Below are 24,874 nucleotides of genomic sequence, written 5' to 3' on the forward strand. Positions count from 1 at the left end.
TAATTGGTCATTACTCTGGCCTCCGCGATTAGCACCTGCAACGCGTTACACGTCCGTCTCATTCGGCGCGTTTTCAATAGAAGATCAATTTTGTCGCTGCCTTAACACACCGCGAGGTGGCGACATTAGCCCGAGCGTCGTAAAAGCGTCGGCCTCGCTCATAGCATCACACTAATCCAAATAAAAAAATTACACTATCTCCCGCTAAAGGGGACCATGAGGCGATGCGAAGCAAGAGCACTTGCGCGATCGCGTTCCGTTGGTGTTCGTATGGCATGCACAGACCTTGCGTCGTGGAACGCGAAGAGGAACGCTACGCGCGTCGTGTGTTCCTTCTAGCCTGGCCGTTAATTCTCACAGGGCGATCGGGGAACGCGGTCGACAGGCGCGCGACGGCGGAGCGTAGGAGGGGAGAGAGAGGGGGCGGGGACGCGCATATGCGCTGGCGCTCAACGCGGCGTTGCGCAGGAGAGTGAGAAGGGTAGTGGAGAGGGGGAGGGGGAAGGGGAAGGGGAGAGGGTGAGTGGAGAGGAGGTGTGTGGGGAGTGTTTGCGCATGCGCAGTAAGGGTGGTCACGCCGCACACCAGGACCACCGGATTGAACTCCGCTATAAGATGCTTCACATCTAAAAAAGTCACAGTTTCGCCGCAAGGGTGAAGCAATGAATGTGATAGCAAGAAAAGCGGCCCTTGATGGACGCGCTGCAACTACCGTGCGTCCATCACTACCCGGCAGCTACTAGACAGTTTTAATTTCATGTACGTAGGGACTTCTCGTACGCAAACGTGAAAAGTACACGTACGTTACGTGCACGACATCTGAAACTCTTTTAGCTACACGTACGCGACGCGCGGTGAGAGCTACCACGTAGCTCCATCTGCTGAGAATCATCAACACTGCGGTAGCTTGTTCGAGCGCCCACGCGAGGAGACAGCGGAAGGGCAACGTTCTCTCTGCGCAGATATAAGAAGAAGCGAGACAGCTGGCCGACGCCTTCAAGTGCACCCGTCGGGCTCCTAGCGCCATCTCGCTGGTAATGAAGAAAGGCTTATAAGCGCCTACGTCTCGGAGGACTGCAAACGGTAAAGGGTGTGTATATAACGCTCGCCGTTAGCTATCTGAGGGATCTACGCTTTGTGGAGTAGTGCTTAGCGCACCGCGCTGCGAATTGAGCGGTCGCTGGTTCGATTCCGCGCTTCGGAAGCATTTTTCTGATTTATTTTTCTTTGGGATATTTATGTATATATATAAACGACCTGGCGTCGTGGAAACCGAAGAGCAACGCTACGCGCGTCTTGTCTTCCCTCTAGCCTGGCCGTTAATTCTCACAGGGCGAGCGGAGAACGCAGTCGGCAGGCATGCGAGAGGGGGGCAGCGTAGGAGAGGAGAGAGAGGGGGAGGGGACGGGCATGCGCTGGTGCTCATCGCGGCGTTGCGCAGGAGAGATTTTCGGTATGTCTAGCCCGCGTTTCAGAGGAAGAGTGGACAGGGGGAAAGGTGAGAGGGGGAGTGGAGAGGGGAGAGGGAAAATGGAGAGGGAGAAATGGGAGAGGGGAAGGGGGAGAGGGAAAGTGGAGAGGGGAAATGGGACAGGGAGAGTGGAGAGGGGGAAATGGGAAAGGGGGAAAGGGGAGAGGGGATGTGGATATATACATATACGGTGCATGACGGCGGCGACGGCGACGGCAAAAATCAGCCGAGACTGTCCATATAATTGCTATCGCAATAATAGCTCTGCGACGCGCGCCTGCCTCACCTGGCTGTAACACCGCGTTCCCCGCTCACGCGCTCGCCCCGAGAAAAATCGCGGCCGGTCTACCGGTGCGGCACGACGCGCTTTGCGTTTTCCTCTAGTCCGGCCGTGGTTCTCAATCACATCTTAACAGGCCGCGGGATGGCGACCAAGTTCTGCGTCCAAAATGCGACGCTGTTCTGGCTATCACACCTCGTTCTCTGATTACGCTTTCACCGTTAACTACTACAGCTACCACAAGGGTTTGTTTAATCATTTAACATGGACGTTAGTCGTCGGAATGGAGATGTACCACCAATCATCAATGTGGGTGCATCCAAGTTAAACGGTGCTATAGCTGCCAGGTGTCAGTATACATTGTGCAAACTCTCATATCAATGTAGAGTGAACATTCAGTTACTTCTGTAAGGGCACGCTTTACTTTCGTGTTATTACGATTCCTATGACGGAGGGATCAACCATATTTTCGTTCAATGTGTGTTTTCACTGGGCCTGTATGAGCGCTGCGTTCGGCGTAGTCGGGCGTGGAAGGCATGCACATGCAAGGGCGGCCTCTACGTGTAAGGCTAGATTGTACTTAGAGGCATTGAATGCGTTTGGCTGCGACAGAGAGAAGACAGAGTACGTTCTTTTGGGGGAATGAATGCTGTGCGCATGCATGCTATCTCTCATTTCTAGCAGTTTTGTGTAATCTGCACTGTGATGCATATACTGGCCTCAGCGAAAAGGGCGATAATGGTGAATCTAAATGTACCTAACCCTATGTTTTGGTAATGAAGAACACGTCTGGTATTCCTTCGGCCTCATATCGCACACCTGCGAGATGTCACACTTGCAGCACTGTGGGTGGTGCTACTTGTTCCGCCGCATTTTTTAGATACCATTAGTTATGCATTGATCTCGGGTGAAATTGTCACATTTCTTTTTTTTTCTGTTGGTGCAAGATAACAGTGCTCTCGAGTAAACCGGTAAATACGCGTATGTTTATGTAGGTAGCTCCCTGCAAACCAAATCTTCAAACCAAGAAGTCGGAATTGCCCATCCTTGCCAAAGGGTCTCATTGGAGGGGCCGTAACTATTAGTGCAACGACATTATGCAACATGTTTTAATGATGTGAAAGCTGATGTGGAGGAGAATAAGTGGACAAAGTTTAAGAAATTTAAAAAATGGGGTTTTTTTTTAATTGTCGTCAGAAGTTTCATTGTTCGGTGTTTTCTTGAAGTTAGCCCGATCATATCTCTTTACTGAAACGTTATATAAATACGAGATTTGGCAGTTTGGTAGATAAGGATGCGAAGAACGTAATGCAGAATTTTTGTTGCTCTGCTACAAGGTTTTTTGGAGATAAAGACCTTCAAAATAAAGAAAATTTTGCCGATGGGCCATTTTTGAGGTTTTTTGTAAAAACATCTACACTACACATAAAAACTAAAAATACCTGAGCAGAAGCAAAAACATGCATATATTTAGGTAAATAAATTTCAGCTATCTAACTTTAATATATTTTGTGCAATTCATAACGAAAGTTGGCCAAAACAGCAGAGCGGATGAGCGCTCCACTCCACCTCTTCGTCATTATTGATTTCCTGTGGTTCGAAAAAATTTTTGGCGGCAAAACAAATTGCGGATCTCTTCTTTCCACTCATCAGGCAATAATATATAAAATTTTCAAATAAATTTGAGAGGTCGACCAGCCATCGTTTGTTCGATCTTACGTGGAATCACCCAGCTACGGAAAAAAACGACAGTTGAAAATCTCCATTGGCCCGCTCTTATAAGTGCACTTCCTCGGGCACACTCTGTGTTGCCCGATGGCTTATACGACGTAATACATGAGCTCATTGCTTGTGAGGCAATAAATGGCCCAAGCCTTGGGCCAACGAACGAGGGAAACTGGCGCCAGCTAGGGTTAAGGCGAACGTCATCGTCACATTGTTGTCAGCATGACCAAGGAATAGGAACGGATTAGTCTTGTATGCAGTTCAGGATCTATCAGCTGCAATCGCTTCTACCCATGCTGCTCCGCCTAAGCACGTCTGTGAGCGCCTTTTATTTGGCTAACGGAAGGGCGCTCACTTTTTTATTATTCGCATTTTAGTGACACATTCTGAGCAAGCAATCATATTAACAGATTTCAATATTTATTTGAAAAAACAATTCCAGTAAAAGCTCCTTAATTCGAACTCGGTTATTTCAAACTTGCAGTTAATTCGAACTTACGCCCTGGTCCCGGCACAGCAGTGTGTATTTCTATGTGGGAAAACTCCCGATAATTCGAACGCTTCTGTATCCACAACAGTTAATTAGACCTCGGAGCCCCCTGGCATTCATCGCTCCTCGCAAAAGTCGGTCCAGAGTGATCACAATGTGTTGCAAAAAAACAAACTAAATTTACTAGAGATGCGAAACAACAGCAGCAGCATTTCTCTACAGATGATAATTGGGACGCTGCGCTGGAGCTCTTGGGCAAGCTGCAAAAAAAAAATTACACCATCTCCCGCTAAAGGGGACCATGAGGCGATGCGAAGCCGGAGCACTTGCACGATCGCGTTCCGTTGGCGATCGTTGGGCATGCTACCGACCTCGCGTCGTGGAACGCGAAGAGGGACGCTGCGCGCGTCGTATCTTCCATCTAGCCTGGCCGTTAATTCTCACAGGGCGAGCGGGGAACGCGGTCGACAGGCGGGCGAGAGGGGGCAGCGTAGGAGAGGAGAGAGAAGGGGAGGGGACGCGCATGCGCTCGAGCTCACCGCGGCGTTGCGCAGGAGAGAATTTCGGCATGTCTAGCCCGCGTTTCAGAGGAAGAGTGGAAAAGGGGGAGTGGGGAGGGGTATGGGAGAGGGGGGAGAGGGAAAGTGGTGAGGGGAAGGGGAGATGGTATGGGAGCGGGGGAGGGGAGAGAGAAAGTGGAGAGGATGAGTGGAGAGGAGGTGTGTGGAGAGGGTATGCGCATGCGCAGTAAGGGTGGTCACGCCGCACACCACCACCACCGGATTGAGCTCCGCCTTAAGATACTTCGCATCTAAAAACAATGCTCATGGAGTCGCGAAAGAGGAAGCGCAAGCAAATGCAAATTACTGAATACTTTTATTTTAATTGCGTTAACCATGCAATGTAAATGAAGGTGTTTTGGAGCATAAACAGCACCATATATTTGGACATTAATGATCACATGAATGCATGTCGCTGCTTGTTTCTGGCGTATCACTGATTGATCAATTATTTCTGCTTACTGTTGCAGCTATATGAACCTAATTTACAAAGTCACCTGCCACAAACGCGTAGCAGCGTCTAATTCACAATAACCTGTCCAGATGTGGCTTCTTTGGGTTCTTCACGCGCGCTGTGGCGGGATGTGCGTTCATTCTAGCGCCCGCCCGCTATTCGAACAATTTTATAGCCCCCTTCGAGTTCGAATTAACGAGCTTTTACTGTATTTGGCCTGTTTAAATGAAAACTGTTAAGAATCGTGGGGTACCAGCAGCCCGTGTTATGACTGGCAGCCGGTGGCGACGCGCTGACCATGAGAATGGACGGGCGATGCGTTCTCACACTATTAGAACACCTGCATCCATCCTAGAAACGAAATCCGCGGGACGGGAAGCGACCGACAATGGGAAGAATCTCGACCTAACAGAGGGACGTCCAAGGTGGGGACGTTTCCATAATGGGCCACCTGGACTTGGATTGATGTGCTGCTGGGACGACCTGACCTGTATGTTTTGACAGGAGTCGCCGCAGACCCTTTTCTGCCCTCCGGGGAAGAGACCGAGGAACAAGCCTGAGGAACCTGTTGCCCTGCTGCCCCACAAGAGTGCCGTCGACCGCCGGACTCTTGCTGTTTCAAGAGTGTAACGACCCCTCAGCGACAGTGAAATGGACTGTGCCATGGTGGGTGGTGTCGTGTGTGTGATTGGTGGTCATCAAGAAGGAGGAGCCAGCCTGAGGGCTTAAAACGACGGTGCTAAGTGTGAAAAGGGGCTTTGAGCCCTCGGTAACAGGCTCATCCAATTCGCTCGTCGTGGAACTCTTACGTTGTCACTATGTATTTGAGTGTTCCCACAGTGCCAGTAAACTTGTTGTTATTGTTTTCCCAACTTGCTAGCATCAGTTCCTCAACCCGGAGACTCGACTACGCTACCAAACGGAGTCCGGGTACGACGCTGCCCTATCGTAGCAACAACCTGGTTGCCGAGGAGGGACGGATCTAAATACCGGTCGCAACAACAGGTTGCAGCGGTGGGATGGATCCCAATACCCGGTCGCAACACCTGCAAGAGTCTGCACTTAAGGAGAACCGAAGAGTGCGGTTATTATATTAGCGGGAAGTCAGAACTTGGACGTACGTGATAAAAATGCTCACAAAGTTAGCCGATGCAGAATTTAAACCAGATCAATTTACGTCAGATCAGCTAAGCCTACGTATTAATTTCGCTGTGCGAATTTCGAGTTATCTCGAGATTCAGTTATAAAATACATTGGCGTTCGTGAAATGGTAGCCACGGACCGCTAAAAAAGTATCCTTCATATAAGGCTAGCAGGAACACCAGTGCATTCCGCAGCACATGTCCGCAGCGGCTGCCACGAAGATAGGACTACGGCGAAGGTTCATTTAATCACTACGGCATGGCAGAGAGTGCTGCTTGCAGCCAGTGTGACAGCGAAGAAACGATAGACCACGTTCTTTGTCGCTGCCCTCGCTACAGCTCGCACAGACTGTCGCTAGCTGCTGTGTTGGCCCGCCTTGACGACAGACCCCTGTCGGAACAGTCAGTGCTGGAATGCCGACCCGAACTCTCTGCACAGCGAAATCATTTAAGGCCTTACTGAACTTTTTGCGTGCCAGTGGCCTATTGAATAGCCTTTAGTACTCCCGCTCTACAGCTTCCTTTTGTTGATATTTATTTTATCGCACGCCTGCTCTTCTCTCCGCTTTCCTTTCCATCTTCCTTTCCCTTTCCCTCTCTTCTTAGTATAGGGTAGCAAACCGGATGCTACAATTCTGGTTAACCTCCCTGCCTTTCTCTCGTTTTATTATCCCTCTATCTCTACAGTGGCTCACATATGAAGCTTCTATATTGATGCTAGATAGGCTAATTTCTTTTCTGCTGTATTAAATAATCCCTGTGCCACGAAACGAAATAACATTCGGACTGCTTGAAAGCTGAGCTGCCCATACTAAAGTTGCCTTAGATCTAGTAGCTGGGACATAATAAACAAGTAACAGCATTTTCTAAACAGCTATTTGGCTAGGCAGATAAAACCACGCTTCTGCTTATCGCCATTCTCAGTATCATACTTGTAAATTCAGATCATCATGAAATGTTGCGGGTGATCCTTCATATATTACACAGGTAGTACGCATTCAGGAAGTATATGTATATATTGGCTTTAGTTGGCTTACCGGACGAGAGCGAAGTGGTCCATTGTTCGTTAGTCGTACGCTCCTCATCGTCCTTCTTTGGTAAGTGATTTCGCCGAAGTAGCAGCAACTGAAATTTATGTAGTGAATAACATTTACGCCCGAAATTGAAAATTTGATGCTTCTAGCGGAAAGCGCTTCTCCTGTGGCCTCTAACTATGTAAACAAAGATTACAATTTAGGCGATATTTTAAGCAACAAGGAAATTATGTCAATATTCTTCAAGCGTAACAATGACGCGAACTTCCCCCGCCACATTGTGTACACAATAGCGAACTTATGAATCATACGAGAAATCATACGCATATGTAATTAACACACGAGAAATACACATGTGAAACACATACGCACGGCTCTGAACAGGGCGTGCCATCTGCTGTGTACGACAGAACGAAGTACGAGAGAACACCTTGACGTCGATTTGAAACAAAAGACTACGCTACTCACGTATTCACGCAAACAGACAGGGCACAACACAGATATACGCATCTTCTGGGAAAACATAGTAAAGACTAATTTTCATAAATAGACCATCGCTATGTGCCCTGACACATCGTCTTCGTACAAAAGCCCGAGCTTGTATGGGAGAGAGAGAGAGAGATAAAAAATTTTATTTGTGCAAGAATGAGAGGTCTTCCTCGTAGGGTGGAGAAAAGCAGCAACTAGCTGCGCCAGAAGCTACATGAGACTGCATCACATGTTTCACATATAGTCTTCTTTAATGGCTTCGCCGCTGCGAAATATGTGATGTTTCCGCTGTCGGCCAGCACGAAAACTCATCACAGCTTCGAAATGCATAAAGCGAAACGACACTATCGAAATTACTATGCTAACAGCAACCCGCATGACATCTAAAAAGGCACAGTGTCGCCGCAAGTGCGAAGCAATGAATGCAATAGCCACAAATTGGAATGTCACAAGAAGAATGGCAAGCAGCTCGAAATTTGCAGCGCGCATCTCGAGCACAAAGGACGCACGACAAAAACACACACAGGACAAGCACAAGCTAACAACTGTCACAGCTCTACACTTAAAGCACGCGCTCCAACACAAAAAACGACTCACGAAACTAACAATTAGGTACGCACAAGACGAGCGCGAACTAACAACTGTCACAGTTACTTCTTCGTGTTTGAGCCGGGCGCTCCTTTCGCGAACACGGCCGCTGCAGTGAGCGAAGTTACCGTCGACAGCTTTGTAACTTCCATGAAAAGTTCGCGGTCAAAGCACAATACATACAAATCGGCCCCATCAAGAGATAAGCGTGCGCGCACGGGCAACCCCGCCCTGTAGGGCAAAGTACAGGTGGTAGAGGAGATAGGAGCGCTTCTGATTCTGCGTACTGCCAGTGGTAAATGGTGCATGTACATAGCTCGCCATTAGTATGCTGAAGGACGTACTCTCCGTAGCCGAGTCGTCTAACGCCACGCGCTGCGGAGCGAGGAGTCGCAGGTTCGAATCCGCAAGGCGGAAAATATTTTTCTGGATTATTTTTCTTTGTGGTTTTTACATGTATGGGACATACACATTCATATACATATATGGGACATGACGGTGACGGCTACTCCGACGGCAAAAAAAACAGTTGAGAGTGTCAATATAATTTCTATCGCAGTAATACGCGTTGCCGTCGTCAACAACGAAAAAAATGTACACAAATTGTAGAAAGCAGGGCATTCCACACTTAGTTTTTATGACTGAAAGGAAAAAAAAAGGCAATACAAGAGAATACAAGCCGTGACACTTCACTACATCAGTATAATAAATGAAAGTTACTGTGAAGAAGAGCGAATATTCCACTTCTGTAGATGTCGTGAGAATGAATGGTATTGAACATCAAGATAAAGCTCTTAAAGACGATTCTCAAAAGAAAAAGTGAAGGCTTGCTGCAATTTTCTTTCTTTTTGGTTAAAAGAAGTGTTATGATCAAGACAGTAAAAGGAAAATCTTTTTGCATGCAATGTTTTACTGTAATCATGGTTTTTCTGTGGGTAAGTTAGGTTCGCAGTTCAAGGCAATACCCTGTCAAGTATTTATGATTTGCGCAACTTTTTTTGAGAAATAGATGAAGTATTGAAAGGGTGGGTGATGGTGCTAAATGAAGAAAAGAGTTTTTTTTTAAAGAAATAAATATCGTTATACTGAAACGTGGTGGTTCCTTCGCCCTTGTGGGCTGTTCGTAACCAGAACTAAGAATTCTGACGACATCCCAAGTGCTGCTGTTTGTGCATTCTGCACACCTCGGCTGAATTGTGTTTCCTTGTGTGTACAAAGGGCATACGAAAGACCGATAATGCCCTAACAAAAGACAGTTTCGTAATGCAAGAGACTGTACTTCACAAACGCACGACGTAAATATTATTTGCGTAACGCAGCGCTGGAAAGAAATATGATGACATTCAAGTCTAAAGCAGTTTCACGCATTTACACTATAACGTGTCAAAAAAAAAAACTTAAGTGTACTCTTGTATACTTTGCGTTAAACTTTCTGCGAAAGCCCCATGTTCAGAAAGCGCAGTTTCGTAAGCCCTTGCAAGTAAGAGTGCACAGTGCTACAATTCATTCCATGCTTTGGTTCATAATACGGTCGAAACTAAGGATGAATAAGAACGTGCTCAACCCAGCTAACCACTTCTCAAGCTTGACACCTCATCTCTCCTTATATTGCCTATGGATGTCGAAGTGTCGCCTGCGCTGTCTTTCTTTCTTTTCTTCTTTCTTTCTTTCTTTTTCTTTCTTTTCTTCTTTCTTTCTTTCTTTCTTTCTTTCTTTCTTTCTTTCTTTCTTTCTTTCTTTCTGCTTGTGCAAGGCAGTATTCACTTAGTTAACCTGTCGCACGCGTTTTCTAGGCCAAAAACTTCTCACGCTAAGAACATGGAGCAGCCACAGATGCAGCTCCTTCCGCTGGAAACATAGTATGAAGGAGAGATTGTCGTCCTGGACTAAACAGCATGGAAAGAAAAAGAGGTACTGTTGCGCAATAACTGCTCATTACGATATTGCACCAGGGGCGTTACCTAAATGCTATAGGCTCCGACCAAAAGAGTGTTCTCCGAGTTTTGATGGCGATTTGTTTCCGGGCGTCTGCTGCAGGGCAGGCAGGCAGGCGTACCCTAATGGAATCGCTTCCCTGTCAGATATATAATGGCAGAAAAGACAACGTGTGAAAGTGTCTGGTTCGGTAGAAACGCTGTGAAGCAATAACTGACAGGTCCCAGCCGGGGTATACCATTTAGCTTTCTCAATGAATGTGGGTCCTTAGCAAAAAAAGTGCCATGTGAAACAAGGTGTCGCCCAAAAAAACTCATTCAGCGATTTCGAGTGAGGATTATCAATGAAATTGTGCCAACACTTTTTGTCCTTTCAAGCTTTCTAAGGTTTTGTCAACAAAGCTACAAAATTAATCATTTTTTTAGTCTATGCAAGTCGTATGGATTTGCTCGTAATTTATTGCAAATTGCGCATCGTATTTTACGGTCCAACAATACGTGTGATCGCGGCACGTCCACTATAAAAGAAGCTACTCACTGCAAGTCTTTTCCAAAGGACACCAGAAAACACGATTTTTCCCGCAGACGTTCGTACAAGTGAGCATAAAATTGCGCCTATAGGTCCTAGAATTGTTAAACAAAAATTACACATGAATATAATCGAAATAACCACAAAAATAGCAGCTGTACGCCCCCCCCCAAAAAAAAAGAAATAAAGAAAAAAGGTAACAACATCTCTAGATCAACACCGCCACGGTACAAGACAGTAGCAGAAAAAAACGTTTACCACAGTGCCGACGTCGCAGTGACACCAGCACTCTCCCTAGTCATCGAGCTTTCGTCAACGCCTGAGGTGTATTGACACACTGCGTTACCGCACCGGCTTTGCGACCCATACAGTAAGAAAAAGCTGTAGCAGCCGTTCGTTGCGGTTCCGTTGCATCTTCTGACGTCACCGTTAACCATAGTCTTCATGGCAGTTTGAGTGGTCTGTACAGTTTGATTGCTCTTGGTGTCGAGCACAGATACTGCGCCGCCAGCGATGCCCTTGGGAAGTAGCGTAATGCTTGTTGATACTAGTGATTGGGATGCAAAAGTATCAGCGCTACTCTCCCGACGCACCACAATCGTGGTGCCCCTTTCTCATGTAAAAGCATATAATGAGGAATCACCTAACAGCGCTATATTTTAGTTTTATTCTGATGGGTGGCAATAGAGCAAGACAAAAAATTCAAACACCAAAAACATACCAAAAAAGAAACTAAGGAAGCATCAAAGAAAACCAAAAAAGCAAAAGCGAAAAACTAAAAACACTCTCACTAGCTGCGCGCGCCAACACTTTAGAGAAACCTCAATTCCTTCTCGGAGAGAGACAAGGAAGGCTTGCTCACGCATGAACCGTGTTCACGTGCCATCTGCGCAGCCTCGAGGATGATTCCGGTGCAGTCATCCCTGTGTTTATACAGCGTCACTGTGTCCTCAAAAAGAGGCGCACAGTGGCACGCAGTACGATTCTGTGCAAAAAATAAAAAAAAAACACCTTTCCCGTTTCTAACATTGTTAGCATGTTCTCTTAGTCGGTCGGTTAGACACCTTCCGGTCTGTCTGACATAAAATGCACCACAGGAAAGGGGAAACCCGTAGACAAGTTCCCGCGAGCATGGCACATACCTTGTCCTGAGTTCGCGCTATAACAATTGTTATGACTCACCAACTAGCCCAAGCCGCCACCCTTATAATTTAATTTAGAATCATAAGGACACGCAGGACGCAGCCACAGTTATCCAGGCTGCTCTTATTTCTTCGCCTATTGCTTCTCATGTCGTCGAAACAAAATTTCAATATCTCTTACTTATAACTCTAAGCATTAATTTTTGTGTATAATACCTACATCAGAAAAAAAAGTTAAACTCGGACGAAAAGATAAGATGTATTGGCGTTCTGTAGCACCGGTTTTGCACTAATTGTGAAGATGATGGTGATGATTTGATGTTTTAAGTGCGGAGCAATTTAGGGCCCCGGCCTGTCGTATGCTGTCGTCTGATGCCGCTTGGCGTCACGCATGCAAATTCACGTTAGCGTAGCCACGTATAACACAACCTAGCATAGCAAGGCGGCGGCAATGGGAAGCGCTGGTGAGGACGAGGGAAAGAGGAAAACCCATGCATAGCATAGCCATGTAAGTGTGGTATAGTAACGGTACGGGAAAGAGAATGGAGGGTGAGGAGGAGAGAAGTGAGGACGGGAGGGTGTTAGCACACTATGACTGAGTGTAGTATAGCATAGAAAGGCGTGGTTAGGGGAAATCAGGGTGAGCAACAGAGATATGAGAATGAGGAGGAAGGAATGGGGAAGGAAGAAGTTGTCGCTGCATCACCAATGGTTTCCTTCCCGCCATGGACGCCCAGCAGAACAGGCTGCACGTTTCGAACTCCGGCGTGCTTGCCCGTGAACGCTAGCGTCGCTGAAGGGCAGGCAAATCTCTGTTGTGCACTTCCTTAGAACTTTCACGTCGAGTGCAACTGCATTGGTTTTTTTTTTTCGTCCGCAGAAGGCTCGCGTATGACCAAACAGTGCCATGACGTGAATTTAAGTTATCGGCGACGATTACATTTCAGTAATAGGATTTAAGATGGGTGCAACGAGTTTGAGAAAATAAGATGCGGCGCTAAATATAGGGGACAATGTGAAGACAAGAACCGACATACACCGGTGCCAAGCGTCTGTCAATGTCGATTCTTGTCTTCGTCAGGCAGCAACTGTCTTAGCGAAGATACGTCGACCTGTCGATACGTTGGCCTGAGAGGCTTTCCCTGTTCAACAATTTTCATCTCCTGAGGTATCATATTTTCACGCACTTCTGCGCAGTTTGGATTTCTGTGGCAGTATCATGTGCGAGCATGTTGTTCTATATGCCACTCTGCTTAGGTATCCAGAACAATTTTTACGCATTTGAAGATGTATTCTTGCATTTCTGACGTAAAGTAAAAAACAGATGCGCGTTGAAAACTATGACACGCGGCTTCTTCCTTGCGTTGTCAAGAACATCTACCGCGGTGTTCTACGGGAGAGTCTTGCTAAGAGAAATACTGTAAGTGCGGTGTAGGTATTTTAAATTTGACTATATATTGAGCAGCAGCTTTATTTATTCTGTTTTACACATAGAAAATGTGGTGTTGGGTAAATTTTTCGCTATGGCAGTTGTGACCACTAACTACTTTCAGAGCAAATCACTGAGAATGCCATGTAGTAAATGAACTATATCGAGTGGCTTAATAACATGGGCTGCGAAGTATAGATTTCCTCACTGTAATCAAATCAGTTGTATGCTAATGTGTAGCGACAAGCACGTATTCGCAGCAACGCGTGAAGTCTTGCCAGTATCCAAAGCACAGGATCGTGTATAAGGACAACGGGTGGTGTAACGAGTGATTTCTAGATTGCCTGAACAACACGCGTCTAATCTCGCGCTTAATTTGTACGCGCGTACAATATGCGTAAATCTAGTGTCCGTTGTTATTCGAGCTTACTGGCAAAGTAATAGTATATTTTACGCGTGCAGAAAAGTGTTGGTGTATTTTCGTTTCTCCACTCTCTGCTAAGTGGCAATGCACATAGCTTTCATGTAGGCAAATTAAAATAATGTTTTGCTTGTCTTTCGTTTCCTTAGGTGTATCTTTAAATTTTCGCTACTTAGTCCGCATCCACAGGGGACACAACGTGTGCGTGCTACCGTATGTTCGAGATTTCTGAGACACGATGCTAAGCGATGAAGCCGAAAATTATATACCCGACGACTTGGCAAAAATGACTGATCCGTTCTCTGCAAATAGCCATTAGCTACACAAATGTAGCACATTCAATGTTTCTTTTTTTTAGAATGCAGTCAACGCGTAACAATGCAAGGCTGGCGCATTTTGTCCTATTCGATTTTTTTTCGGTATCACCAGCATAATATTTCACACGTGTGCTAGAAACGGGCTTCAGTTCTTAGTGTCATCGTGTGCTACGTTGCATTCCTGTGTCGCTCTCTCTTGTAGTCCGGTACTGTGTTATGCAGTCTCACGTTAACTGAAATAATAAACTAGAAGTTTAATCAATTGATGTGGTTGCTTCATCGTAAGAAGATGACTCTTTCTATTCGAGATGATTCACAGACGCGGCGGTGTGTCGTAAAAGTCGAGCTGCCCATAAATATTCAGGTGCTCTATGAGCACATTTTTTTGCCACTAAACCGCCACAGTATTCTCAGCGCACTCGTCTCTACGTTGTTGGAATATTTATTATCTGCAGGTAATGCGATAAAATGGGAGCTACGGGTAGAGCTTCCGCATTGAAGCGCTTTGGAAAGCTACGAGAAAAGGTAAGCCTTCTTAAAGAAGTGTGTGTCTTTCAGCTGCTGTATATATATATATATATATATATAATATTTATATATATTATATATTATATATATATATATAATATATATATATATATGTATACTTGCTTTGGTTGCTAGAATGAGGACACCTCCCACATAGATAAAAACCGAGGCTGGTACCGGGATACTGTTTCCGAAATCAAAGTTTATCGTTTTCCTTCATTCATTTGACGCACTTGCGTTCACTTTTTTGCCGCTCATATAAGAATAAACACTACTCGTGCCCCGGCTAAACGCGTGCACATTTCGGCAAGAGGAACCTTCCGTGCTATAATGTACCTATGCGACAAGAACACACGTCTCGGTTATCTAAGCAGATGCTGTATAATAATACCACCTGCTTCTATCTCATGCATTATAAATTGACTCGAGTTTCCAATACAAAGCCTTACTTTGAGCGGAAATATGGACTTTTTTTCCAAATTCAGGTATGAAGGCCTAAATAAAGCAAAGTGCTTTGTTGAACTTTGTTTTTGCGTGAGTTTTTTACGAATGCGGTGCCCGATATTTTAAGCTGTTGGCTTGTTTGCCGCGTAGTAGGCTTTTCTCGCTCTGTAGTAACTATACAGGTTCACGAATTGTTTTTCTCTATTGCTCTCTGGATACTGATATCTAAAAGGACAGCGAACTTAACTCTTGTGTCCTTCGGCATTCTCCGTAGCGTGAGATGTAGGATATTTTCTAGATCGTGTATTCTCATTTCATAAATTTTAGTCCGCAGCGCAAAAGAGGGACTGGCAAAGGAACAAGAAGTGCACAGACCGAGCGTTACTCGCAACTGTGCAGATTTATTAGAAGAACCAACCAACTAGCCCAACTGTCGAGCTTGCTGCAATTCTCATTTCACTCGTCCCTCAGCCTGTGGCTCGATATCTATGTGACCATCATCATTATTATTTTGCTCTATGTCTTTCTTTGCTGAAACCCTCGTATTTTTCGTCTTCGATGTAGATGGCGTCCTGAACGTGCACATCGCTTCTATAGATCTCCTATGCTATAAGCAGAATCTTTTGCTCCAGCTTACACGCAGTTGAAAATTAAGAGAAAAAAATTGCGGAAAGTTTGCACTAAGTCGCGCAAAGCTTGGCACAGCCAAGCACGGACCCGTCGCCGCTCGTACTCCCCGTCGACCGACACGTCTAGCTTTGACATGCGCGACTTCCTCCTCGGGAGTACGCAGCCAGGCTATGCACTATAGCGCGGAGGTGGCCCGCGATGTTCCCGTCCGTGAGCGTGGCGTAGCTACTGCGCACGCGCGCCTTGGCCAGGTGGTGCGGTACATCGTCGCTAGACGATGCGATGCTTGCTTCCTCTGGCTTTCTATCTTCTTCTTTTCTATTGCGATAGCAATTATATGGACAGTCTCGGCTGATTTTTGCCGTCGCCGTCGCCGCCGTGATGCACCGTATATACATATGTGCACATGTATACGTGGAAAAGCAGAAGGAAAAATAATTCAGAAATACTTTCCGACGCGTGCAATCGAAAAGCCGAAAAGCTCGCTCTGAAACGCGCGGCGTTAGACGACCATGCCACGGAGAGTAGCGTCTTTCAGCATGCTAACGGCGAGCTATTTATATGCACACACATCCTTCAGCATGCTTCTTACTCACCAGCGAGACGGCGCGCCTGGGCGCTGGGCGCGCTTTAAATGTCGTCGCCCTGCTCCTGCGAACGCCGAGGCTCTTCGCACTACAGGGCCTGGTCGCCTTCGTGCGCTTATCTCAAGCAAAGAAGGGGGCGGGCGGGGGGAGGGTGTAGCGGGAGGTTATGTCTTGTGCTTTCCTCGCGATGTCCTTGCTGAAGTCACAGAGCGTACGAAGGTCACTTCGCTCGCTGCAGCGGCCGCGTTTGCGAAAAGAGCGCGCTGTTCAACAGAAATTCAAACAAAATTTTCACACGAACAACTGGGACATTTAGTTCGCGCTCGTCCTGTGTGTACCTGTTTGTTATTTCGTGCGTCCTGCTTTAATGTTTCAGCAGTGCGCTTCAAGTATCGAGCTGTGACGCATGATAGTTCGCGCTCGTCCTGTGTGCGTTCTATTCGTGCTCCTTTGGCTCGAGCGACGCGATGGCAATTTTGAGCTGCCCTCTGTTCTTCGCGTTACATTCCAATTTGTTGCTATCGCATTCATTGCTTCGCCGTTGGGTCTAACTGTGACGTTTTTTCGTCTCTCTACTTTTTTCTCGCTTTCGTGATGTTCTCTCTGTCGCTTTCCTTTTTCTTTCTGCATTTCTTTGTCTGTATTTATTTCTTGCTGATTCTTTCTGTGCTACCCTTTACTCTCTCTCCACCTCCACCCCCTCCTCCTCACGTTCTCTTCCCTTTCCCACCCCCTTGCTGCACTATACTGTACAAGCTATGCTGTGATCTGCTGGCGTGCCTTGATAGCCGAGTGCTTAGGACGCTCGCCTTCGGAGCGAGGTTAGGAGCGTTTGAATCCCGCCGCGTGAACAATTTTTTTCGGCAAGTATTTTTGAAGCCGCTTTCTGAAGACGAGGCGTCATAGGCCCCTCTAGTATCGCGCTCTTTTCAGCCCGAGACTAGAGCCTGATGACGTGATATCTGCGCGTTTTTCTTTTTTTTTTTTTTTCTACTAACATTGCAAGGTTGAGGTGAATACGCAGCTCGTGCGCTCACGTGATTTTTCTGTACCTCACAAAAGCCTGAAACATAGAACGTCTTTTGCCTTAAAAGTGAGTTGCCGCAGTAAAAGCAAAGAAATAAAATTAAAATTCTGGATTTGTGTCTGCGAAAAGCGTGATCTCAGTCTTAACACTTCGTGCCGCGCCCATTTCCACCGATAGTATGCTATGAATTATTGAAGTTCAAATTTGGCGCAGCGCTTTGAGACGGTTAACACCATTTAAAAGTAGAAAAGGTGCTATTTTGTCAGTTTTCGTTTCTTAGTTTCTTTCTTTCCAACGCCGGGGGATTTTGGAAGCTCTTTAGCAGTCTGAGGGTTGAGCGCTCGTGGCTTCGGTTATGGCATCGACGTCACTCGCGGGCGCTCCACGAAAACGGCGAATTTCGACGGATGGCGATGAATCTTAGCGTCAACCTTAGGATGTTGGTGGCAGCGCAGACACGGAAGACGACTTCGCTTCGTCCAACTTCAGTAAGGAGTCGAGAGTGCGCCAGACCACCCCGGAACATCAGCAGCCTCCGCCGGTAAGTTTTGCTCTATCCTCGGCCGCTTTATCGCTGCCGCGCGATGATGTAACGTATCCGTCGTGTCAAATGTCGCAGCTCTTATCTGCAAGGTGTCAACTTCGTTCAGGCGGGAGCATCCGGCGCCGGCTGCAGAAAGAGCGGAGTTCTCTCCGCGAAGACGGCGCGGATAGTGGACCTCAACCTAGCGCTCCGGAGTGCCGCTCGGTGGATTTATAGTCTTGTTTTTCACCGTAGATGCCGTCACAGATATATGCTACCGCACAAATAAATATGCGTGGATGCATATTTTCGAAAAGGCAAACGCACAGTGGGAGGAATGAATCCTGGAGGGAGGTCACTGAGGAGGGGATACGCATGTTTTTTTACAGCGAAAGCCGTTATGAGATCATTTCACCGGCCGTTTCTGGCGCCGTAGTTGTCCGCCGCCGCCGCCATCGCCGCCGGTGTCCGTAACCAGTATCGCCCGAAATAAGAAAAAACGAAATAAGAAAAATAATCTCAGGTGGAACGAGGTTCGAACCGGGCCCTCTGCGTAGGAGCCCAGTATCCAACCTCTGAGCCATGCCGGTTTTTTTTTTCTTTCATGGTATTTATTCAACATAGGATAGCACTTGAAAGCAATTGAATACAGACAAAGAACTAATAGTTTGATTATGCTCTTTTCGCAACACATGACGAAACAGAAGGCACTACAGAATTCGCAATCACCTCTATAGCGAATACATCAAGTACTGATTTTCCAATTGTATGCTAGAAGCGGTAAGGATAAGCACATCACCAATGCCGTATAACTTCTGGTTGATATTCCGTTTGCTCGTAGACATCTCTTAGCTGAGTAACCACCTAATGATTGGGCTCTTGAGGAACTATGGCCTCTGCGTTTCTCTGCAACATGCGCGTCTTCCCCAGGCTATGCATTCCAATGAGAGAAACATGTCGAATGGTACGTCATTACAACTCGCTGGCAAGAGATATCGCATGGATGGAATTTAGCACAAAGTCTTTTTGAAGAGTTCGTTGGAGCACACCCAAATAAGATTGCATCTCTGCAGCCTATAAAACAATGTTCAATTGTTTCTGCACATCACACAGAGGACAATCTACGGACGACACAAAAATGTCTCTTTAACGGAGCCAAGTCTTCACAGGCAAGTTCTCTGAATGTAATTGAAAAAAGAACGTTTTTATCGATGGTGTCAGCGGCATTTTACGTACTCGATCTAGGACCTCATGCCCTGGCAGTCCCAAGTATTTTGCATGATACAGTGGTGGCGGAAACAGCATATGAATCCATGGACGAGACAATCTATTCAGACCAGTTAGTGCAGGTGGGCTAGGTGTAGTACATCTGTACGTGCGGCAAATTGAATCTCGCTACTTATTTTTCCGCGACGTCTCTCACCCTATTATTCGAGCATTCTTGAAGGTAAATCTGGTAAATGGGCTGCCTGATCTAGTAGTTTCATCTGAGTCTTCTCCACGACCATGTCTGTGGGGATTTATGCGAGAAGTTTATTTATCTGTTCGTTTTGTAACAGCTAGGTTTTCAAATGAAATTTGTGCTGTGTATCCCGCAACACATCTTTACAGAGATTTAATAATGAGCCACGCCGGTGCTTGAAGATGCTTTGCAAAAAGGTCCTATACAGGCTTCATTTCAGGAAGAAACCACATTAGAATATACAGTAAGCGTGGTAGAAGAGTAAAATAAGCACTAAGTGTCGCACAATGCGAATTCTGTAACCAGGCGTCACACAATGCGAATGGCGCAACGAGTAGGTTGTTGAATGCTTCCAACCCATTCCAAGCGCTCTGCCATAATTCTTCGTCGTCATCAGGCACAGCATCAACAAAGAGCGCATAATGCCTTACATGCTTTACAGTACCACGGCACTCCGTGGAATGACGAAAAATTGCGCAGCGCCTGCTGCCCTACTTCTAAAAAATTAGAATGATTTATAGCGTAGTGGGTTCCTCACAAGTGCACTTGTATTGGTTGCCAAGGAAGCCATAAGCGCATGAACCATTTCCTCGGGTCTCAGTAAAATTACAATGATTTAGAGCGTAGTGGGTTCCTCGCAAGTGCACTTGTATTGGTTGCCAAGGAAGCCCATAAGCGCATGATCCCTTCCTCGGGGTCTCATTAAAATTACAATGATTTATAGCTTAGTGGGTTCCCCCCAAGTGCACTTGTGTTGGCTGCCAAGGAAGCCCTAAGCGCATGATCCATTTCCTCGGGGTCTACGTGAAGATCTTCGCACCCCCGCCCCGTCTCTCTCCCACGTCAACGTATGTTATACAGCATGACGGGACAGGGAAATAGCGACCGGCGTCACCCAATGCAAATTGCATAACTCGTGGGGCGTTTAAAGCTTCCAACCCATTACAAAGGGCTGAGCCATAATTCTTCATCGTCATCATTTGTCCCGTCAACAAAGTGCAATAATGCCTTGCAGACGTGTAGCTGGTGCCTTGCTTCTCGCAGAATGACGAATAATGGCTTAGTAGGTGCTTCCCACCACAAAAATTGTGATTTATGGCGTAGTGGGTACCTTTCTAGTGTACTTGTATTTTAGCCCCAAGAGAGCTTACAAGGGCTCTAGAAACGCCGCTCTTCCAGCTTTCGCTGTTACTGTGGTGCGATTTCAGCGCAGGCCTGGCGTTTTTTTTTTTTTTTATTTACATAGCTCCTGCAACGCCCTAGTGGCATTACTGCAGGGGGGTATACATACAAAGTCAATATGGTTGGCAATATTTCTGCAATAGTACACCAAAACATAGTGAAAATTGAATTATAACAACATATAACGATTACATCCCGCAAACAATATATTTAAGTACAATATGGCATGTGGCAAACAGGTACAAAAAGTGAAGTACGCATGTCACAATTTCACACGTAGAGAAAAAAGGACTGTTGTCACTCAAGTTTACTATATCTTCGGAAGTTCATTCCAGTCTCTATTGTTTTTAAAAAGAAGGAGTTCTGGCGTACACCGAATCGTACAAGTACCGCGCCTGCATTGTATTGGATCGACGACACACATTTCCAGGCCTTCTTCCACAATCATGATACGCCGAAATTTCAAGGCGTTGCTTGCCGTCTTGAGTACCTCTGATCCTGTGAAGACGACCGTCGCCTCCCACGGGATGTTTCATCGCATGTCTCTCTGCTGCAAACATGAATGATTCACCAGCGCTATTTTTTCAACCTTGTCGGAAACTTTTGGAGGATGCGAACATGGTGAAGTGTAAAGGCCTGTCCTGGTATTCGGCAGTACATAAGGGACAAAGTGGTCAAATGTGGATACAAATTATGGGTTTTGGTAGATTCGGAAACGGGGTATACTGCTACTTCATGATAATATCTGGGGTCATCATCATCATCATCATCATCAGCCTGTCTACGCCCACTGCAGGGCAAAGGCCTCTCCCATGTTCCGCCATCAACCCGATCCTGTGCTTTCTGCTGCCGTTACACCTGCAAACTTCTTAATCTCATCTACCCACCTAATTTTCTGTCTCCCCCTCGCGCGTTTGCCATCTCTTGGAATCCAGTCAGTTACCCTTAATGACCGCCGTTTATCCTGCCGACGTGCTACGTGCCCGGCCCATATCCATTTCTTCTTCTTGATTTCACTATGATGTCCTTTACGCCGTTTGTTCCCTGACCCACTCTGCTCTCTTCCTGTCTCTTAAGGTTACACCTATCATTTCAATTCATATCATTTCATATCAGAGGGTTCAACTTAAATTGAGGACGACGCAGCGAGCGATGGAAAGGAATCTGGGGTTAACGTCCAAAAACCGATATGATTATGAGAGACCCGTAGTGGAGGGCTCCGGAAATTTCGACCACCTGGGTTCTTTAACGTGCACCGAAATCTAAGTACACGGGCCTCAAACATTTCGCCTCCATCGAAAATGCAGCCGCCGCGGCCCGAGATTCGATCCCGCGACCGGATGCACGGGAAAGCATTTCAGGGTACCCCAGCACCGACCACAAAAAACAGTGCTGCGAAGAAAGGAAAGTTGAGCCGAAACAAAATGTTTTCTGTGAAACATGTGAAGCCAACCTTTGTCTCACCGCGTCGAGAAACTGCTAAGCGCGGTGGCATGATAGGCAATAGCGCTTATACTTTTGTAAGTATGTAAATAACATTTGTACTTAAAGAGCTTATATTCGCAGTATAAGGGCCTTGTGTTCAAAACTTACATTTCAATTTTTTGTCTGTTGCTCTGTGCAGAGTAATGCTGATGTATTTGTGATCTTTTTGTTACATTTTCTTGTTTTGATAATTTTTGGTAATGCTAGAAACAAATTTGTTGTTTCAAATAATACTGTTGGAAAGACCACTTTTTCCTCGATCACTTGATACCCTACAATTTAGCGTTAATCAATTCTGGGGCAGGAAAAAAATATTTTCTTGACTACCCAAAAGTAACCAATTTTTTCGTGGTTACGAAAAAGTTATGCACTTCGCATTCTAGGACTCGAAAATTACTTTGCACACTGTCGCTCATTTATTACGTTCACCCAATAAGCGTACAAAGTGTTCTTACATTTTTTTTTGCGCGGAAATCCAGCTTCGTTAGCCGGAACCAGGCTCATCAGCTCTGAAAGTTGCGTCGTCACGTCCTAGCCGCTAGGTCACAGGAACCGACATAATACAATGTAGTCTAGTAGTACACCAAAGGCGATGTTTATCATGAACTCAATAATGTCATTCTGCTTGAACTGCGACCCGAGGGAACTGCTATGGGTTTGTCGACGTTCATGCTTCAAAGCACTGTGACGAGTAGTCAATCCTGCAGTAGTCTAAATAAGTGCTTTCAGCCCCATTCAAGCGGCTATGGCATCTATTGTGTTCGGAAAATTCCTAGAACATTTGTTTTCCTGTTGTTTTTCCTTTTCGCCATAGCTGTACTTGCTTGCTCATCTATTTTGTTGGGGTGCGGGATGCAGTCTGGTTGAAGGAGCGCAGCCGGCAAACGTATGCGTGTCATAGCTGACACTAGAAAAGGGAAAGATTTATAAAGTGTTGCTCAGTTCTTCAGGCGTTGCCTGCAGGCCGTCATCGACTCCGAAGAACAAGAACAACGTGCACGTGTGCCTGGTTGCAAACACTAAGCACGTCACACTCCGGCCCTGTCGTTAAAACGTAGTCTAAATCTGTTTCGCTATCACGGCTTCAACGCTGCGACGGTCTTTGTTCAATTTGTCATTTTCTATTCCATTCGAGGCGTCAACATGGAAGAAGCTACCGCTTACTTCCCCGATATCAAGAGCGGCTCCCATTCTGTGCTCGAGCAATGCATGGCATTCCATATTAACTCGTTTGCCCCACACAACTGCCGGAGGATATTTTCCGTTCAAACATTAATGACCAGGATCGCTTTTTTTGTTTTCGAATTCGAAAACTTGCGCGCGTGACGCAACCTGCAGTGTCCATAAGGAGCACGGTATTAGTCAGAAAGTTAGCAGCTGGCACGAGGAGGTGTCCATTGATCGTGCTTGTGGCAGCGATGCCAATGGTTGGCTATCAGCTTGTTCTTGTTTTACTCCCCTGTCCCGCAGACGTGTCAGGTTGAAGGCACGCGGTGAACCAGCGTTTGTTTAAAGTCGCGTCTCGGTTTGTCCTTGCCTTTTCTGTCACTCCACACCTGAATCGCTTCGTCACGGTGCTTAATTTTAACGCAGGTTGTTTCGTTCTAACGACAAGCAATGGCGTGACGCAAGCCTATTATTTAGTCATTCTTGTAAATTTTTACGTTCTCATGATGTTTGTTGCACTGCGTGCTTGGTCACGTAGGAGGTTCCGTATGATCTATGTTGTTGTTGCTGTGATTGAAGGTAAGATGGTGCCAAAGAAAGAGATTGAGTTCTTTGGTCGAATGAGGAATCTAATCGTTTATTATCAGGCGAGGTAAGTTTTAAATCCTAGTGTTTTCACCTTGGTTGAGGCACATCCATAAATACTGCTCTCTGGTTCATCTCTTCGGTTATGAGAAGCGTCATATATTTTAGGTCAGTCTCACCTTGGATTGATTCTCTAAAGCATGCATGACTGATACAGAACTAAAGACGGATACGTAAAGGAACACAGAGTGCACAGGAGGGTGCTGGTGCACAGACGCGCTTAGACGGGTAGAAGACAGCGCCCGTCCTGTGCACTTTGTGTTCCTTTATGTCTCTGTCTTTAGCGCTGCATCAATCATCCATGCGTTCCAACTAGGCCAACTTTCCATTCTATTCCCTTAAAGCACTATTCCATGTTTCAGGTTCAATTGATTAAACTTTGCATTCACCATGCTTAATCATGTTACTTGGCTTCATTATGCGTCATTTTATACGACTTCAGTCTTGCGTATGACCTAATTGGAGTTTCTCCACTGTGGGTTCTGGGCGGCGGCTGCCCCGCCAAGAAGCCCACAGTGCTACCGGTGTGTGTAGCGCACATGGAGGTCGACAGAGAGGAATATTGGAGCTCGCACACCACTCGCGCTCGCCCGCCGCGGGGTTCACTCCAGCCGCAGCTCGTATCAAGTGAAGATGTGTTTATGGTTAGCTGGTTCTCTGTCCTCTTTGAGGGCTCCGGCCGACCGCCAGCCCTGAACCCCTTAGAGACGAGCCGATACACCAAGGGACACGTCTTTACTCGTCCAAGCCTCGGCCGCGACTGCCAGTCAGAGGCCGCTGAGCGCGTGCTGCGGCGTGTGCGGTGTCCATCGTTTTCTTCTACTGTTAGCACGCTCACCACCGCCGCTCCACAGCACAAAAAGTGGTATCTGGCGAATGATATAGGTTGCTCAATGACATAGTTGTACCAACGTAAAATGTGAACTCATTTGACATCTACTTTTTTGGTTGAACATCGTGCCACTTGCTTGCCGCACATATATTTAGAAGGTACTTTAGTACATGCAATTTCATAAGGAAGTCATGGTTTATCATGCAATTTCGCTTCAAGCGGTGCTTTGCCCATTAGATTAATAATAATATCTGGTTGTTTATCGTCCCGAAACCACGAATGATTATTGGGGCACCGTAGTGGAGGGCTCGGAAATTTCGACCATCTGGGGTCCTTAACGTGCACATAATCCAAGTA

Source organism: Rhipicephalus sanguineus, chromosome 2 (genome assembly GCF_013339695.2).
Source record: "Rhipicephalus sanguineus isolate Rsan-2018 chromosome 2, BIME_Rsan_1.4, whole genome shotgun sequence".
In the NCBI taxonomy this organism is placed as follows: Eukaryota; Metazoa; Arthropoda; class Arachnida; order Ixodida; family Ixodidae; genus Rhipicephalus; species Rhipicephalus sanguineus.